This window comes from Theropithecus gelada, chromosome 14 (assembly GCF_003255815.1).
Source record: "Theropithecus gelada isolate Dixy chromosome 14, Tgel_1.0, whole genome shotgun sequence".
NCBI lineage: Eukaryota > Metazoa > Chordata > Mammalia > Primates > Cercopithecidae > Theropithecus > Theropithecus gelada.
The window spans coordinates 51,557,367-51,578,357 of NC_037682.1; positions in this window are offsets into that span (position 1 = coordinate 51,557,367).

Sequence of the window (20,991 nt, forward strand, 5' to 3'; positions counted from 1 at the left end):
AAATTTGTACAAGGAAAATGTGCAGGAAAATTAACTTGCACACAGTGTTTCTTTAAGATTTTTTCAATTATAAAAAAGAATATATAAGTATATTATTGTATAGTATTTGGAAAATATAAAAGAAAATAATGAAAATCACCTGAAAAACTGCCCTTGATAACAAATACTATTAAAATTTTGGTGTTTTTTTCTAAAAAATTTAAACCTGTAAGTACATACTGTATACACAGTTTAAAATACCATATCTTCAAATGACATTACTTAGTGACTATTTTTTCATTAGTCTTTAAGAATATTATAATTGGTTATATATTATTTTGTTATATAGAACCACGATAATTTATTACCCATTGTTGGACAGTTACGTTGTTATCAAACTTTCACTATACTAAGATTTCTGAAATGAAAGGGATACCTGTTTGGCCACACTTTTGATGTTCATCCTTCTTGGAGTACATTCATAGAAGTTGAATTATTAGATCAAAGACTTTGACAATTTTTAATGTTCCTCATAAGGATTGATCAATTGCTTTTCAAAGAATGTGACCTATTTATATGACCCCCAGCACTGTGTGTAAATATACATCTCACCACACCCTTGCTAGCATTGTCATTTAAAATAGTTGACAATGGGTGAAAGTTTGCTGAGAAACAGGATATTTCCATGGTGTCAAAATAAATTCCCACAAGACATTTAAATAACCACAGAGAGAAAAATAATTTTATAATAGAAAAATCTGGCAGACACCACGTTAACCAAGAGATCAAAGTTGGTAGCATTGATAATGACACTAATTAACATCATGTTCCTCATAATACAATGAACTGAGGATACAACATCACTTCTGAGATATCCTTGCCAAAAACAGAAAACTTGAAGCTAGTAATAGGGAAACATCAGACAAACCCAAACTGAGAGATACACAACAAAATAATCTGTTTTCTTCAAAAATGTCTACATCACTGGCATTTAATATTTTCTGATATTTCTTGTGATTGAATTCCCTTCCCCATTATATTATCTGAATGGTATTTCTGGCATTGAGGAAATCTACTGAATTTTGTACTTTTTTTTGGTATACCATCATTTTACTTATTATGAATTAATATTAAGAGCTTTCAGCTGGTTCTCTTGCAGTTTTTAAAAGATACATAATCATATTGTCTGAAAATAACAGTAATGTGTCTCTTCTTTTCTGATAATCTTACCTCTTATTTTTGCATCATGTCTTATTGCATCAGATGGAATTTCCAGAACAGTGTTACATGACAATGGAGATATCTAGCATCTCTGCCACTTCCTGGATTTAATGAGAATGATTCTGTTTTTTTGACATTAAAGATGATACAGGCTGTCAATATGAAATATTATATGTTAAAGGAAGTATCTTCCTATTCTAGTTTTCTATGAGGATTTTTTTCCAAATCAGGCATGAATGTTAAATTTTTCTGAATACCTTTTTGTCATCTATTGAGATTATCATACAATTTTTTATATTGGAGTTGTTGAACTAATATCATTATATTAATGGATTTTTCTAACATAAAACTACCCTTGCTTCTCTGGAATAAACCATATTTAGCTGCAGTAGGTTATTCTCTTAACATTTTATTTTGTTATTACTATATTTTGTCCTTTTCCAACTCTGTGGTGGATTTGTATTGCATCAACTTAATTTAGCTGGAACTACATTTCCAGAATTCTCTATGTAGTTCTGGGTTAGCTGGGCCACAACCAACAATTGTGTGAGATTAGGAAGGTGAAGCAGGAGCTGTATTCACTTTACACTCACAAGGCTGGTGCAGCATACAAGTTATTGGTGCTGGGCACCTGCTGTTGTTGTTCTGCTGGCTTGCCTGGTTGGGATGGGACAGCAGCTCGGTCTGTAGCTCCTCCAGATTCTGCGGGGCCAATATTTTCTGCTTCACTGACTCCTGGGCTAGACACACTTCAGCTACATGAGAAAAAGTACCCATTTCTCAAACCAATGCCACTCTATGGAGGCTTGGGGACAGTGAGAAACTGGTGTAGGTTTTAACCTGTCTTTTCAGGTTCCAGTTTTGCTGTCCCCAGTTCATGTCCATCTTTCTTTCCTCATTGCCTGCCTTTCTGATTTCAGGTTCCAGCCTGAAACATAGAAACAACAGTTGTACATAAACATTTAACCAGCTCCCACAATTGCATAATATCCAATCTGTATAACGTATCCCTTATTTTATATAACCCCTAGTGTTTCTTCTTCTCTTATCAAATCTTGATCAAAACACCATTTGTAAGATTGTTTTAAATATGTTCTGATTATTTTTTGTTGGCTCCATAAGATTCAATCTCTGAGCATCAGGAATGTGGTAGTAGCTTAGCTGGGTGGTTCTGGTTCGGGGCATCTCATAAAATTGTAGTCAAGATGTCAGGTGGGGCTGTGGTCATCTGAAGGCTTGACTGGAGCTGGAGGATGTCTTCCAAATGCACTCACATGACCACTGGCAGGAAGCCTCAAGGTCTTACCCTGTGGGCCTCTCCATAGAGTTGCTGGAGCGTCCTACAAAATAGCAGCCAGCCTTCCCCAGAACAAGCAATCCAAAAGAGAATAAGGAGGAAGCTACATGCCTTTGAGTCTCAAAAGTCATACACTATCACCTCTGCCATATTCTGTCCATTCGAAAGGAGTCACTAAGTCCAGCCCACACTCAAGCAGAGGAGAAATAAGCTCCAACTCTTCAAGAGACGAGTACCCCAAAATTTGTGAACATACCTTAAAACCATCATACTTCCTTTGCCTTTGCCCATTTCAGACCTGGGATGGTAATGACTTCCCACTGTGGCTAGTCTTGAATAAATCAATACATACAAATTTCCTAAACCTTTGACCACATCTCTACAAACAATCCCTTCATCAAATTACCTATAGAAATCCATTTAAATATAATTATGTTTCCAGGATTTTAATACAATCCATTAGAACAGGAGGGTGTGTAGTTATATAGCATGGGAATTTCATGGACTGACATATATATGTTAATCAGCTTTTCATTTTTTTTCCTAAATAAAACGAATAAATGTGCTACAAAGTTAGCTGGCACTCAGTAGCCAGCTAATTCCTCTCTTCCCAGCCCTTCTATGTTATCTCTACATAACAAGGAGGCTGAAAACCTGAGAACTACATTTCTCCCATTTCTTTGCCAGCAGATTTCTGATTTGTAGTCAATTAATGAGAGGTCCTCACTGTGAGATTAGAAGGCAGAAGGAAAACATACGCTATTATTTCTCCTCCTGCAATGCAGTGGCCTTAGGGCCTTTCCTCTCAGAGACATCCGCCTTGGTGTTGCAGGTAACTGTGATCATTGTCAGTGGCTGATTTTTTGCAGTTGCTGACTTGGGAGAGAGTAGCATTTTCTTGATTCTCTGAAAGCTAGCAGGAACCTGAGCACTGTCAGCTATCTTCCCTGATCTATGCTTATTTGACTTAATAACTTAGAAAATAAACAGCAAGTTTTTTTTTTAAAAAAGGCAGAGACATGATGAAATTGCCACTCCAATGGTTTTTGTGTGTTTTTTTCAGGTTTTTTAAGCATATGATTCCCTGTCCTAAATAAGGTTTTACCTAAGATCCCCAGAGTACTTTGTTTTCCTGACCAATATCTGATGAATATAGTAATTGGAAAGAAATAAAAAACCTGAATCACAATGATTATTTCTCTTTTTTTTTTTCTAAAACAAGATCTATTTTGAGATCATCAATCTTATTAGCAGGATCTTCTCTTAAAATTTTAAAATTCTCTCTGTATTTATTATATACTGATCTAAATCTTAATTTTATTTGTTTTGCCACTCTTCTTAAAAATTAGATTTGCCAGAGGTTTTGTCTTTATTTTAAAAATCTAGAAATTAGAATCATATACATTAGAAATATATTTAGCTGCATGGATCGGAAAATGAAACTACCAGTGCGTTAAACAAGTAGGCATTATTTTTCTTACACAATAATAAACTCAGAGGTGAACGGTTGCTAGCGTAGTTTAACTGCTCAACAGTGCCATCAGGGATCTAGATTCATTCCACTTTTCAGATTGGCTTTCCTCTTCATGTTTGTGGTGTCATGGTCCCAAGATGGTTATTACAATCTCAGATATCAAGGAACTATTCAAAACAGAAAATGCGGTTGGTGAAGGTGAAGTGGGCTGCATGGAACCAGCTCTGTCTGTATCCCTTTTTTAACATTAAAGCAAGAGTGTTCCAAGAAGACTCCTCAATCACCTTCCACTCATATCCCAGTGATAAGGTCTATTTTATATGTCCACTTCTAACTACAAGACATTCTAGGGAATTAATTATTTAATTTTCCAGCTCCCATAGGAAAAAAAAAGATTAGAGAAAATGAAGTTAGGAATTGGCATTAAAAAAATCATTCTCTAATCTACAGCCATACCACCCTGAAAGTGCCCAATCTTGTCTGATGTTGGAAGTTAAGCAGGGTCAGGCCTCATTAGTACTTGGACGGGAGAAAATAATTCTACAGTCTCCACTATATATAACAATTCTACTATGTTTCTGCTTCTCTTATCTTGCTGTTTATTTTCTAAGTTATTGAGTCAAATAAGGAATATTATTTTATTTTGCTCTTGCTGCTGTTAAATAATGAGACCACTTAATACTATGAATTTATCTATGATGACAGCTTTGACCACATCTCATGAATTTTGATATACTGTATTTTCACTGTGATTTTCTAAATAATACATAATGATACCTTTGATTTCCTCTCTTAGTCTTACGAGAGTGTTTTTTTTTATTTCCATGAGGTTGAGGGATTTTCCTTAAACTTTTCTTCTTGATTTCTAGATTCACGCATTTTACGCAGAAAGATAATATGATCTCTACTTTTGGGGATTTATTAAACTTGTTTTTGTGGTCTAATACAAGATCAGTTTTGTAAATGTTTCTCAACTATTTTGAAAGAAGGTACATTTTTGTTTATAATATCATATATTACCCCATATATGTATTGCTTGAATTCTCTATAATTCCAGGTTTCTGTTTTGGTTTGGTTTGGGTTGGGGTCCTAATTTATCTGCAGAAGTCATTCGAATAATTGTACAACTATCAGTTTCTTATATTTGTAACCTTTTTTTTTTTCCTTTTTCTGGCTTGATGCTTTGCAATTTGGCACTAAAATTTTATGACAATACACTTCATTATCACTGGACATTGTAGAGATATGGCTGCCTAGATTTTTGATAGGAAGACCAAACTTGTCTTTCTGGACTGCAATTATGAAATGAAGGAGGAACTAAGTAAAGTGTACGGATTTTAATCTTGCTTCTATTACATACTATCTTTGGAACCCTGAGCAAGATACTTAGCCTCTCTGTGCCTCAGTTTCCTCATCTGTAAAGTGGGGGAAATAATAATTTTTACTTTATAGGGTTGTTGAGAGAATTAAATGACAATTCATGCAAAATGCTTAAAGCAGTGTCTTGTACACAGTCAGCATTCAATAAGTGTTAACTACTACTATGGTTTGGTTACAGTTTATTTCCCTACCCTATCCCCAAAGCCTTATGTTGAAATCTGATCCCCGATGTTGAAGGTAGGGCCTGGTGGGAGGCATTTGGATCACAGGGGCAGATCTTCATGAATGGCTTAGTGCCATTCTCACAGAACTGAGGGAGTTCTCACTCTTAGTTCCCACAAGAGCTGGTTGTGGAAAAGAGACGGGCACCTCCTCCCATCTCTCTTGCCTCCTCTCTCCTCACCATGTGATCTCTGCATGCTGGCTCCCCTTCCCCTTTCACCACGAGTGGAAGCAGCCTAAAGCTCTCACCAGAAGCAGATACTGGCACCATGCTTCTTGTACAGCTCTCAGAACCATGAGCCAAAGAAACTTCTTTTCTTTACAAATTACCCAGTCTCAAGTATTCCTTTATAGCAACACAAGTGGACTAAGACAACTATTAATACTATTATTTCTATTATTGTTTTCAGCCTAGCAGACGTATTCTGTTTCTAATATCAGAGCAAGGGTAAGACAAAATCTGCATTCTCAGGCCAATTCTGTTGGCATTGAAGTTGTTAATTTGTCCCAGATTCTAGCAGTAGTTTGTCAGTCCTAGTTTGCAGTTTTTAAAAATGTGCATTTGTTTTATTTTCTTTCTTCATAGAATTGTATTGAGAGGTTTGAGGAGGTTGTGTTAGGGGCTACTAGCCAGCCACCTTTTAAACCAGAACACTTGTATCTAATTTTAAAAATAACCTGCTTCAATGTGGTCCAAGTTAGGTAGAAATTGATGCTATAATTCAATTGCTGTGTAGAAATAACTATTAATCTACTTTTTAGTCCTGGCTGGGCACATTCTTAATGGCCTCAAAAGACTTGAGTGAAATATTTCAGAGAACCTTTTTGTACATAGCAGGAGTACATTGGAAAATTTTGCTCCCTTTTTTTCTCATGTCGTGAATTTCAACACTATCTTTCTGAATCATATCTGATTTATTCCCTAAAACTAATCACAGAATCATCTCTAAAATAGCATTTCTGCTCCAATCAGACATTCCTTTTAAAAATAATAAGTCGACGGGCATCACACATTTTAAATTGAATATAGACTGCAAAGCAGCCCTCATCCATTAGTTCAACTGACCTTTGAATAACCCAGACCTGAAAAGAATAGAGCCATAAATCGAAGAAGACTCTAAGGCTGACTGGGGCTTGGTGGTGCTGTCAGCCCAGGAGTGGAAACAGCAATCGTGTGTGATGTGGGAAAACTTCCACAAGTTTTGGAGGCCACTTCTTCTAAGAAAGGTTGTCTTGAGTGGCTCTTTTCCTCCCAACAGATTTGGGAATATTTGTCATATGAAATTGGACTGTGTCTTTCTTGTTCTTTGTAAGCACTTTTACAAAGAACAAGGTCATAGAGAGGAGTTAATTAACACAGAAAATACATTGTAGGTATTAAATCGTCTAATCAATGCTAATAAGTCTACCCTAATTTGAAGGGGAGTATATTTATAAACCCAGAACCTGAGAAAAAAAGGAGGAAAAGTATACTTTTCAGATCCTGGGAGTCTCTCCATTTCTCTCTGCAGAATTTTTCTTAGCGGGGCGCTTCTATTATCAGTTCTTTGACAATCTCTACTACATTCCTACAGCATGCAGAATTGTGAACAATAAAGCATCTCTGTTACTTCATGGTGCCAGCCTCTCCTTCTGAAGCACATGGCTACCATCTTGGTTTCCTTTATAATGACAAAGGAAATTCCCTTTATAATTTTCTTGTTTTCCTAATAATTACTTTTCCTTTGCCATTGCTCTATACAAACGGAAATCTCTGGTTAATTCTGGTATCCTATCATCACTGTACTATTTCCCACTGCTAACACTGCAACTTTAAAAATTATTTCACATCTATTTGCATGTACATTACAGAACCATTAAGAATAGAGGGTAGTTTGGTTAGAATGGTGGGAGCAGGAGCCAGTAGACTGAAAAGAGAAAGAATTAATTGAAGGTAGATTCTCCTTTCCTAAAGTCTGCTTGTGCTGTGGAGAACCATACGATGTCCAGTTGATGGGGGATTCTGGGTTAATGGCTGAGTTTGGAGTAATGGGAGCCATGGGAGCCTGTCTTTTGGTGAAGATAAGGACAGCAGGAAGTGGCTGAAGATTTGATGGACTACTTTTGTCACTGTTGTCACATTATGGTAGGTCACTACTCACATGAGGGTGCTCACCTCACCTCCCTCATGGCCCTTTCCATACCCACTACCAGAGACGACAATCAATAGTAGTACACCAGCGGCAAAACCTAAAGTCTGATACCTGTACTATTTTATAATTATCTATCATCAGAGCTCATATTGCCCTGTGAAGGGATTTTATTGGTATTTTAAAATTTCTTTACAATTAGACCTGACTGGCTCATTGGGCAAATGCCACTCTAGCAGTCACGTTAGGCAATGCTTGGTGGGTAACAATAATAACAAGAATGATTAAGATAGCAAACACTTACATAGCATGTACTCAGTAGCTGCACCGTTATAAGTAGTGGAAGACACAGGCTTAACTACATGTGAAAATAGCTTACTACCACCTTGTTGGTGATAATAATGACAGTGGTGGTAGCCAACTGGAGCTGAATTCTAGGTATCAAGCACCATGCCAAGCATTTTATTTGCATGATGATAAAATGATACTTGATGGAACAAGAGTGCTACGGGGATAGGAGGGAATTGAAAACACAGGTTGAAAGAAAAAAAACAGGTGAAGAGGATTCACTCAAGACACTCACCTCTGTCCAGGTGAGTGAGGAAAAAGAAAGCACAGATCCAGCATGATATGTCCATAGAGAGGAGTGACACAGATAGGGTTAAGTCGAGTAGCTTCATTTTCCCCCGGAAGAAGGAGGCTGCCTCACCTGCTATGAATGAGGATGCTCCCATGTTAGGTAAAACTCTGAGACACTAATTTATCCTATGACAGAAATTACTGAATATAGCTGATGTGTTTTGCTCCTCTAGACTTTAGCTGTGAACAAGGAATAATCACGTAGACTAAAGGAAGGATCTCTGGTTTTCAGTAACATATTGCAGGGCCCTGCACTCAGAGTCAGTGCCAGCTCCACACTGACGGGTTCCGTCTCCTCCATGGTCAATGCCTGTGTCCTCTGGCCAGTCCTGGCCTCTTACCTGATCTCATATCCCTTTGACCCATTCCTACCTCCTGAAAGGTGGGGGCTTAAGGTTGGACCCACTCAGTCTTGAAGTGGAGCAATACAAAAGTGTTGCCACCAACCTCAGAAAGCCTTTCTTCTCCCCAAACGGCCCCTTCCTCTCTCGTGTACATTGTGGGTCAGCTTGAAACGTGTGTGTTCAGTGGCAAGAGCAGTCCAGGGAGAGACAGGCCCCACCTTTCCCTCGAAACAAACTGATGCTGTCGAAACCCATCTTTACATCATACACTTTTTGTTGGGAACCTATAATTTCCTTCATAACTTTGGGAAGATAATGATACCATGCTAGAGAGCGACAACTTGATGAATAGCTGTTTATTTTCAAAGGAGACGCGTTTCATTCACTGGCTACATAATAGGGTCAGGAACACAGCAAGCTGTTACCATGTTTTCTGTGTTATTTAGCCTCCTGGCAGGGTTCTACACAGGAAAGAGAAAATCTCCATATAATGATAATATAATATCCTTGGCTTTGCTAGGAAGCCATATTTTGGAGGCAAGGTTTGTATGTATCTTACTACTTACTACCGTTTGCCAAGCCTCATCTTGTTTTTGTTACATGTTCAGCCTCTGCCCTGTTCCAGGTCCCAGCACAGCCCAGCTGTGAGGCAGCTGCTAAGTATCTCAGGCCAGCACCTGATGGGCCTCAAAGAATGGAGTATTGCTGTGGAGTGCCTGGGCTGATCCCCATGTTTTATAATACTAAAGATCAGATCCAAGACCTAGAATCAACCCCCTCATTGCTCAGGCGTTTTGGAGAAACTTAGAGCATTTTCTACAATGAAGACATATAGGTCAGGCACAGTGGCTCACGCCTGTAATCCCAACAGGGAGGCCAAGCTGGGCAGATCACTTGAGCCCAGGAGTCTGAGACCAGCCTGGGCAACATAGTGAAACCCCGTCTCTACAAAAACTACAAAAATTAGCCAGGTGTGGCAGCATGCATCTGTAGTCCCAGCTACTCAGGAGGCTGAGGTGGGAGTATTGCTTAAGCCTGGAAGTTTGAGGCTACAGGGAGCTGTGATCATACCACTGCACTCCAGCCTGAGTAACAGAGTGAGACCCTGTCTCAAAAAAAAAAAAAAAAAATCTATAAATAATACATTTAAAGTTTGCAGCAGGAAATATAGGAACTAGCATAATTTTAATAGCTAACATTTATTGAGTGTTTCCTATGTGTCTGCTACTGGTATAAATGCTTTACATGGATTGACTCAATAAGTTGTTGCAAAAAAACTTGAGCTAGACAAGATCATTATCACTATTTCATAAACGAAATTAGGGAACTTGCTGAAAAGTCATTCAGCCAACAAGCAGTTGAGCCAGAACTTAAACCCAGGAGCCAGAGTCTGGAGTGTAAGAGCTTTACCATGATATGAGGCTCCTCTCTGTAGTGGATGCTGTGGTGTGCTGCCCAGAACCAGCATATTCAGGACTGAAACACTTATTTTGTCAGTTCAGGGGAGTGGCAGCAGCTGACAGTTCAGTCCCTTGCCTCACAAGAATTACACTCCCATTCAATGATAGATCGATGTAGGGCCCAGCCCCCTACCCTATTCCAGAAAACTCTGAAGGGCCATCCAAGATTTGGAGCTCTCCAAGAATCAGCCCAGCCCTTTGACTGTGATTACATTAGAGTTTACCTTCGAAATCTGCCCAATCCTGCTTATTTTCCTCCCCGACAGGTCTTACCACTGATAGTACACTCCAGTGCCTTTTCTGCACTCAGATCTCCATCTCATAGTCTGATGACCTAGAGAATCTGGTCTCCAACACTCCCTGAGACAGGATTCAGCTGAAAAATTAAAGTACACTTGTACAGGACCCAGGACTGCTACATAATTACTAATGGGGAGCTGGCAATTTAGCTCTGAGCTTCTTGACAGTCAAAGAAAAGATGGAAACATGAAGATAATAGAACTAAGGATTCAGGGACAATCTTGGAGGCAGTCTTTGTACCTCAACTTATATTTCTTTTTTCTCATCTTTTTTGTTATCCACAATAACTACAGCTTTATTAATTTTTTGTTTATATAGATGTCATGTTCATTGGAAAATTTTAAACAATATATAAATGTATCAGGTGGAAACTTAAAAAATCACCTCAAATCTCATTGCGTATTAACCGTCAATAACATGCTATCTATCCTTTTATGCAACTTTTATGCATGTCCATGTAAATAATTTAACACAAATGGCTCTTCCTTTAGTGTCATGGAAATCCACTCACTTCTCACCAGTTCTACCAGTCCCATATCAATCACCTATAAAAATCACTAACCTTCTTTTTCTTGGACTGCTGCAGTAGCCTCCTGACTGATATTCCTGCATCTGTTCTCCATACAGGAGCCAGAATGCTCTTTAAAAAAACCCAAACACACCATGTTGCTGCTCTGATCAAAACTTCCTAATGGCTTTGCTTTGCTTTTAGCATGATGGTGAAGCCCCTTACCAGTGTCTGTAAGGCTGTTCCTGGTAGTGCGCTGACTGCATCATCTCCCACTGTGCCCCTCAATCCTTGTCATTCTCGCTGTTTCTCAGGTTCTTACACCAAGCTTGTTTCCCTTCTAGGCTTTTGCATTGGTGCTTCTCTGTTTGGAGCTCTCCTCTGCCAAAAGCCTACAGGGCTTATTTCTTTACTTCATTTAGGTCTCTGTTCAATTTCCTCCTCCCCCAAAAGCCAAACCACTCTCTCTAAAATAGCAGTCTACCCCCACTAGTTCTTCCCTCCGTATCCCCTTACCCTGCTTAGTTTTCCTCATTGAACTTATCTTTACTTTAAATCATACATCTTTTTGTCTACCCAATTTTTATCTCCCTCCACTAGAATGTACATCCCATGACAGCAGTTGTCTGTCTTGTTTGCCATCTAGTGCATAGAATAGTGTCTGGCTCTAGGTACAAAATAGATACCTGTAAAATTAATAATTAATCCATTTAGATTCAACTACAGATTATGAGTCCTTGCTCATTTCTCTGTCTTGAGATCCTTGCTGTGATTTTTGAATATTTTCCTCAGATGGAGGATGTGAGATATTTACTGAATCCTTGCTTGTCAGCAAGGATATATCTTGAGTGAGTGCAGGATTTGGGGGGTTCAATTCTTTTCTCTCAGCAACCTACAGATTGTTATTCACATCTACTAGCTTCTGGTATTACAGATGAGAAGTCTGATGCCAAAATGATGCTTTCTTCCTTTGGAAGTAAGCTTCATAAAGGGAACAGAACTGTTAGACCCAGGCACAATCATGGGACATTGCTGTGGCCACGAGCAGATTTATTCTCAGTCTTTTTTCCCCCTTAATTTACATTACTGGGATTCTATCCTGGTCTTTGAACCTAAGTCATAAAAGTTTCCTCTCTTGTTGTATTCTTTTGGACCAGGGAGTACAGGCCTCTTCCTGGAGCTGGAATGGAGATCTAGCAGAGTCACCAAAGGAATACAGCCCCACCCAGCAAGGCAGCTGCATCAGGAGTATTTCTTCTCAAACTTGAGGGAATCTGCTCTCATTCACTCTCCCTCTCTCCTGATTTCCTCTCTTCCCAACCCTTCTAGTCTTTCCTTGTATTTTGGCTACTTCCCTTCTTGCCTTCACATATTTGCCTTTCTCTCCTATCTAGCTAACAGTGAAAAGAGCTGGGCTGTCCTAGAGTGATTTCAAAAGGGTATTTGTGAGAACCCATCTCCGCTGACTGCGGTTGAGTGAAGGACTTTGATCATTATCAACAAGTCCAAGTAATTACTAGATACCAAGATGCAATAGATGTGAAATTCCAAAGTGAGACCCTGAATCACCACAGGCACATTTTCAGCAGAAATAGCTGGCCTCTCCAGAACTTACTTGCTCTTTTCCAGGAGCAATTTTGTGAGGAAGGGCTCTTTAGGGAAGTTTGGTTAGTGCTCTTTGTTCCCACCCTGCCCCCTAGTAGGAGGCGAGTGCCTGGGTGTCTGCTCACCATACACGTGGCAAGCAGGGGCTTCTCTGGGCTACCCAGAGAACTTTTTTTTTTTTTTTTTGAGGTGGAGTCTCTCTCTGTCGCCCAGGCTGGAGTGCAGTGGCCGGATCTCAGCTCATTGCAAGCTCCGCCTCCTGGGTTTACGCCATTCTCCTGCCTCAGACTCCCGAGTAGCTGGGACTACAGGCACCCACCACCTCGCTCGGCTAGTTTTTTGCATTTTTTTTTTTTTTTTTGTAGAGACGGGGTTTCACCGTGTTAACCAGGATGGTCTCGATCTCCTGACCTCGTGATCCGCCAGTCTCGGCCTCCCAAAGTGCTGGGATTACAGGCTTGAGCCACCGCGCCCGGCCGCTACACAGTGAACTTAATGTGCCTCTCTTACATATGCACATAGGCATGTATGCATGCACACACGAGGACACACCTGGGAAATCAGAGGACGGGAAGACCAAGAGGCTGACTACCCGCTTTCCCGGCAGAGCCATGGCGGTGCTGCTGCCTTTAGATTTCTTGCATGCCCAGAGATTGTCCAGGCAAGAATATGTATTTTCCCATGGAACACATTTTCCTATGGAACTCAAGAAAGACAGCTTGAGGTTCCACCATCTGACTGGAGGGCGAGTGTTTACCAGCCATAAAAAATGCCTGTCTCTAGGTGAACAGAAATTCACATAAGGGGGGCCCTATAGCAAACCCCAGAGAATCTAAGAAAGCACCCAGAAGTGAAAATGTCAGCTCCAACATCTGCCAGGCGCAGAGAGGCTGACGCCAGATGAGACCCCAGATTTTAGGTGAGGCCTTTCCTACATCCACCCAACACCATCCCTCTCTCAGTTGAGGAGGTTGAACAATGGAGGAGCCCAAGGGGCAGACATGGGGACACCAGCCACACCCCACCCCACTTCCCTTTGCAGTTTCCCATCCTAAAGTCAGCCCAAGCTGAGAACAAGGTAGATGGCACCAAGCTAAATCAAGATTAGAGTTTGGGACTGAACATTTTGATTGCTATTATAAATTAAGAGTGCATGTGCCATTTAAAGAGTACCTATTACATGAAAGTGAGCAGAATAATTGTGAGCTTGCTAGCAATTTCATCCAGGGCAGGGGGAAATTTGTCCCTATTGAATAAATTGCAAAAGGAGTGTGGGTGATAAAATCAAAATTGTATTTTGATTGCAATACAGAGGGTGCTTGCTAGGTTTGTGTACATGACCCTCATCTGAGCTGGCTTCATGAGCCTGCTTAGTGGGAGGGACATTTGCTTGTTTCCCAGGGAACTTAGGAGGTGAGCAAAACTGGGGAATCGTGTCCTGAGGGGGTCAGGAGGGAACAGGAATCCAGTTTTCCTGGAGGGAAGGGCTTGAGAGACTAAGGGAAGTTGCTGCCTTCCCTCTGCTTTGGCAACAAGAGCCACTGGGGTCCGTTTGAAGGCACCAAGGGTGAGCTCCTGCCAACCAGGCCCTGCAAGGGGGCTAAGGGTGTGTTCCCTTTTGGCAGGGGGAAGGTCTGTGAGTGAGAGAAAGAGCACCGAGGAGCTGAGCTACTGCACCCCCTCTGCAGCTAAACACACACACACTGGCTTAATAGCCACAGTAACCCTTGGTTCTCCTGCCCCTTTTAGCATCTCTCCTCATCTTGCTTCCAACAACTAATGGCTTACAGAATAACTGAAAGGTAAAATAAAAATCGTGTGTGAGTTTGGGGAGGGGACGTTCACACGCTGTTCCCTCTGCCTGAAACACCTGCAGAATCAGTCAGGGACCAGCCAGGAAACAGATGGTCCACTGAAAATAGAACAATTTGAGGGGGGTCTGTTCGCAAAGGGTCATTACAAAAGTGTGGGTGTAAGGGATCATTCTGTAGCCTGGGGTGCCTGCTCCCGAGCCCAAAGGGAGGAGGGAGAGAGTGGTTACTGGAAGGCAAGCACATCCCACACATTTGTGGGGCCCAGAACAAGAGAACAATTGGAAATCCTCCAAACCATATGTCTAGATATTTAAAAGTTATCACTCAAACTAACAAACCACTCAACAAAATATATCCTAGCTGTTGACCTTGGAAAATATACCTTTATAAAAACCTGGAAGATGAAGTTGAAATTTGGAAGTCTCAGATTGCCCAGAACATGGCAGAAGGGAAATATCTGGGCCTCAATCCTGGACTCCTAGCTTATCACCTTCTCTTCCCACCCCTGCGTTTTCTGGCAACTTCAGGAGGCCTTACTAGTTACAGGGGGGCACCCCAGGCCTCATGCCCATGCTGCCCTCAGAACCTACCACACACACAAAAACTCATACTCTTTGGTCAGCCCCTCAGACCTAAGGCAGAGGAGCCTGCAGGAGCAGTCCACATTCTGGAAGAGAGATGCACACAAAATGCATGACCATGAACGGCATGGGAGGAGGGTGCTCTTACACCGTGGGCAGTGATGTGGCCAGAGGACAGGAAGTCCAAGGCATGGTATCTATGGGGTGGCAGGGGGGCTCTCTCTGCCAGGTCAAAGGGCAGCGCTGCTGGAGAGGCAGCGGGAATAGCTACTTTTCCTAAACAAAACAAAACAAAACAAAACACACAAAAAAACAGTAAATTGGAGGCAATACCACAGGGAAGAAGACAGGGAATGCACACCCCTTACAGTCCTCCTTCCCTTTGAATATCTAGGGAGCTGGGGCTCCTCACCGAAGAGACAGAGAGGGCAGGGAGCTAGCGATGCAATCCTAGGTGGCCAGCCTCCAAGGCCAGAGAGCAGGACAGAGAAAAGCAGAGAGCAGGTCTGGAAATGTCCAGCCCTCTGTCCTCCCCACTTTCTCTAGTTAATTTTTACTTAAGCTTTAAATATCAACTCAAGTGTCACTCTCTCAAGAAAACCCTCCCTGTCCTCCAGCACTAGAGCAGGTTTCTTATTAGGCTGTTCCCTCTCCTTTTCCTTTACAGCACTCATTCAAGTCTCTTACTGTAATCTGTGTGGTTATTTTATGAACAGCAGTGTCCCCACCAGACCCCAGGCTGCAGGAGGACAGGGACCAGGTCTGTTTGGTTTGTTACTGTATGTCTATTGCCTGGCTCAGGCCTGGCATATCATGGGCACTTGCTGTGCTTGCTCTTCTATTTTAGGTCTTCCTGACTTTGCGGAGTCAGGAACAGTTGCATTCAAGTGAATGTAGACAGCATACATGACAGTAACCCTCCCCAATACACACACACACACTCATGCACACACAGGCTCATGCACACACCCACACAGGACTTGGAAGGGAGTTCTTTGGGGGTTAAAATTCAGATCCCCATAAAATTGATCAGAACCATCATCATCTTAAAGAACCAGAATGGTTCACAGACCTGGACAATAAGTGAAGAAAAATATAGTCACATCTAAAGAATGTATGCATGAGCCAAAGGCCTGGTCAGCCTTAGAAGCACAAAGGAAAGAAGTGCTGCCTAAATCAACCCCAGAGGAGAAGTGCCCAGCCAGGCTGTGTAAGGTCCTATTTCTCTGGACAGGCCTTCTTTTACTGGGGAAATGGGAGCATCCACTTTTCAGGGCCTGATGTCATTCAGCTTTCAATTCCGTAACTCCCTTGTTCTGCTTGTGTACTCACCAAGAACCCATCTGATAATGTGGCTCCTATTGGAGCTGACTGGTCAGGCCCATCCAATGACACATCTGCCAGATTTGTCAGTTGTGTTGTTCATTATAAATACATTGTTGTTTGAATTTATTCACATTTATCAGAGATTTTTGTAAGTATGCATGGGCATTCCTTAAGTGTGATCACCTCTGGAAAGCTGATGGGTTTATGTTCCTCACCCTGCAAGGCTGAGGGTCAGATCCCAGGCTGCAGGGAACTCACAGGACAGTACCTGGCAGAGAACTACCCCATCCCCCAAATCCAGTCATTAAACACTTTTTTTTTTTTTGTGAAACTGAAATAATGACATTCTCAAAGGCTCTAACATTTATCAAGAAAAAAGAGAGAGACATATTGAGTTGTATGTGAATAGGAATGTGTTTGATTTTCATCTTTCTTTTGACTTCTCTAGACTTTAATTGTCTTTTCAGTCAGAATGCATCATAGTGGAGATATTAATGATGACTGTTTTTTGACCAGAAGCCAGGGGAAGCTGGGGCAATGGTGCCCCCTGAGGAGGCAGCACAGGGTGAGAGGGTCCTGGGAATGGAATGGGCATTACCCAAGGCCCTTGAGGCAGTACAGAGTGTATGAAGAATAAAGTCATTATCAATAGGCGTTCTAAGGTCATGGTGTGCATCACAGCTGAGGGTAAGGAGAAAATTCAGGAGGAATGAAAAAATCAGAGACCAGGAAAGCTGAGAGTGGGGCAGAGGAGGTTTAAGGAGCAATTTTTTGTCTCCCACTGCTATTCTTTTTTTCTTTAATTAAAAAATAGAGATGAGGCAATAGACTAGATATCAATAGACTGTATCTCAAAATAATAAGAGTTATTTATGACAAACCCACAGCCAATATCATACTGAATGGGTAAAAACTGGAAGCATTCCCTTTGAAAACTGACACAAGACAGGGATGCCCTCTCTCACCACTCCTATTCAACACAGTGTTGGAAGTTCTGGCCAGGGCAATCAGGCAGGAGAAAGAAATAAAGGATATTCAATTAGGAAAAGAGGAAGTCAAATTGTCCCTGTTTGCAGATGACATGATTGTACATTTAGAAAACTCCATTGTCTCAGCCCAAAATCTCCTTAAGCTAATAAGCAACTTCAGCAAAGTTTCAGGATACAATATCAATGTGCAAAAATCACAAGCATTCCTATATACCAATAACAGACAAACAGAGAGCCAAATCATGAGTGAACTCCCATTCACAACTGCTACCAAGAAATAAAATACCTAGGAATCCAACTTACAAGGGATGTGAAGGACCTTTTCAAGGAGAACTACAAACCACTGCTCAATGAAATAAAAGAGGACACAAACAAATGGAAGAACATTCCATGCTCATGGATAGAAAGAATCAAAATCGTGAAAATGGTCATACAGCCCAAGGTAATTTATAGATTCAGTGCCATCCCCATCAAGCTACCAATGACTTTCTTTGCAGAACTGGAAAAAACTACTTTAAAGTTCATATGGAACCAAAAAAGAGCCCACATTGATAAGACAATCCTAAGCCAAAAGAACAAAGCTGGAGGCATCACGCTACCTGACTTCAAACTATACTACAAGGCTACAGTAACCAAAACAGCATGGTACTGGTACCAAAACAGAGATATAGATCAATGGAACAGAACAGAGCCCTCAGAAATAATATCACATATCTACAACCATCTGATCTTTGACAAACCTGACAAAAACAAGAAAGGGGGAAAGGATTCCCTATTTAATAAATGGTGCTGGGAAAACTGGCTAGCCATATGTAGAAAGCTGAAACTGGATCCCTACCTAATACAAAAATTAATTCAAGATGGATTAAAGACTTAAATGTTAGACCTAAAACCATAAAAACTTCATGACTAAAACACCAAAAGCAATGACAAGAAAAGCCAAAATAGACAAATGGGATCTAATTAAACTAAAGAGCTTCTGCACAGCAAAAGAAACTACCATCAGAGTGAACAGGCAACCTACAGAATGGGAGAAAATTTTTGCAATCTACCCATCTGACAAAGGGCTAATATCCAGAATCTACAAAGAACTTAACAAATTTACAAGAAAAAATCAAACAATCCCATCAAAAAGTGGGCAAAGGATAGGAACAGACACTTCTCAAAAGAAGACATTTATGCAGCTAACGGACACGTGAAAAAATGCTCATCATCACTAGCCAACAGAGAAATGCAAATGAATACCACAATGAGATAACCATCTCACACCAGTTAGAATGGCAATCATTAAAAAGTCAGGAAACAACAGGTGCTGGAGAGGATGTGGAGAAATAGGAATGCTTTTATACTACTGGTGGGACTGTAAACTAGTTTAACCTCTGTAGAAGACAGTGTGATGATTCCTCAAGGATCTAGAACTAGAAATACCATTTGACCCAACCATCCCATTACTGGGTATATACCCAAAGGATTATAAATCATGTTGCTATAAAGACACGTGCACACATATGTTTATTGTGGCACTATTCACAATAGGAAAGACTTGGAACCAACCCAAATGTCCATCAATGATAGACTGGATTAAGAAAATGTAGCACATATACAATATGGAATACTATGCAGTCATAAAAAAGGATAAGTTCATGTCCTTTGTGGGGACATGGACAAAGCTGGAAACCATCATGCTGAGCAAACTATCAAAAGGACAGAAAACAAAACATCACATGTTCTCATTCACAGGTGGGAATTGAACAATGAGAATACTTGGACACAGGGTGAGGAACATCACACACTGGGACCTGTCGTGGGGTAGGGGGAGCGGGGAGGGATAACATTAGGAGAAATACCTAATGCAAATGACGAGTTAACGGGTGCAGCACACCAACATGGCACAGGTGTACACATGTAACAAACCTGCACGTTGTGCACATGTACCCTAGAACTTAAAATATAATAAAAAACATTGTGGTGAGAACAAATAAAAAAATAGAGATGAGGTCTTGCTATGCTGCCCCAGCTGGTCTCAAACTCCTGGGCTCAAGCGATCCTCCCATCTCGGCCTCCTGAAGTGCTGGGATTACAGGCATGAGCCACTGTGCCCAGCCTACAATTCTATTTTTAAAATTGTAGAATATTTTAGAATAAAAATATGAAGGCTAAATAGCTAAATGCAACATGGTATCCTGGATCCCATCCTGGAGCAATAAAAGGACAAAAAACCTGGTGAAATCGGAATAAAGTCTGTAGTTTAGTTAGTTGTCATGTATGAGTGCTAATTTCCTATCTTTGACAAATACATTGTGGATATGTAAGCCAAGAACAATAGAGGAAACTGGGTAAAGGGAATCCAGGAACTCTGTACTTGCAACTCTTCTGTAAATCTAAAATTATTCCAAAATAAAAAGTTTATTTTAAGAAAAAAGCAGACCTATTTGATTTTTAGCTTAGGAAAGTTTCCAGTGCATCTTTAATTATTACTTCTGTTCTAGTTGTTTGATTTTGATCAAAAACATCTATAATTCTTAGGTTAGACCTCTTTTGTCTCTTTTAATGGCTATCATTGTAATCTTATATTGTTTTTACCTCTTCCTTATTTTTCCTCTGAGTTCTGGGAGACCTGCAGTTTGTTCCCCACCTCATTGGTCTGATTTTCTGCAACGCCTCTTCAGATTCTAAGTCTTCCAAAGATTTTAATCCATCTCCTGCATTTCTAGCTTCTTTGTAATTCATTCTTATCTCAGTCATCTTCGTTGACATCTGTTTCAACTGTATTTTAGTCAGACTATCCTCTCCTGTCACTTCATGCTACCATATCACAGAGGCCATGGCTATTACCTCATAGCAGGTGTCCATCTAGTGTGACTTCGCAAAACTAGGCAGTTGCTCTCTCTTATAGACCTTATTGGCTGATCCTTTGCTATTTGAGTTTACAGAGCACATGAAAATGTACGCTTGCAGTATGAACAAATACAGAGCTCTTCCTGTCTGCACCCCTGCTATAATATTTGCTTACAGAGACCACATTTTTGAGAATTTGCAATTCTTGATTAAGAGTCCAGAAAACTTGCATCTTCTAAGTAATGTGCAAATCACAAATGAAAGATCCACCACTTTATTAGTTGACACTTAGTAATGTTATAACAAGGCCTATTGGCAAGGGGACTGGGACCTTTTTGTTATACGCCACCAGGAATTGAATCAGGAAAAAGTCTTTGCTATGCTCATGATTCCTCTATTTTAAAAAATCATATTTCTGTTATTGTGTGTCTAATAGAGGAGGTATTGTTTAGTGCTTGAGATATTATTCCATTGGAATCCAAATGGACAACAGCTACCTTTGTGAGTAGAAAGCAGAATTCTCATCTGAAGAATAAATTTCTTTTGTGTGTGTTTATCAACCACCGGGGGCCCTTTCTTAGCTTAGGGAGAGAGCACAGCGTGCCCCTGAGACCACAGGCTAGACTGAAAGGGAATGCTGGAAGGGAAGTTGGTCGTTTTCCTGAAGGGTCAGGGATGTCTAGGAGACAGGTTCCTGTGTGATACAAATAACCTGGCAAGTGTGAAGCGGGGAGGAAGGACCCATGATGTGAAACCACACTTTGGGGACAGAAGCCACTTATGGTGGAATAAAAGAAACAAATATAAAACATTATTTTGAATGTCCTTTATGCTGCTTATACTTTCTAGAATTTCTCTCTTTTTAATTCTCATTTAGTAAAGTCT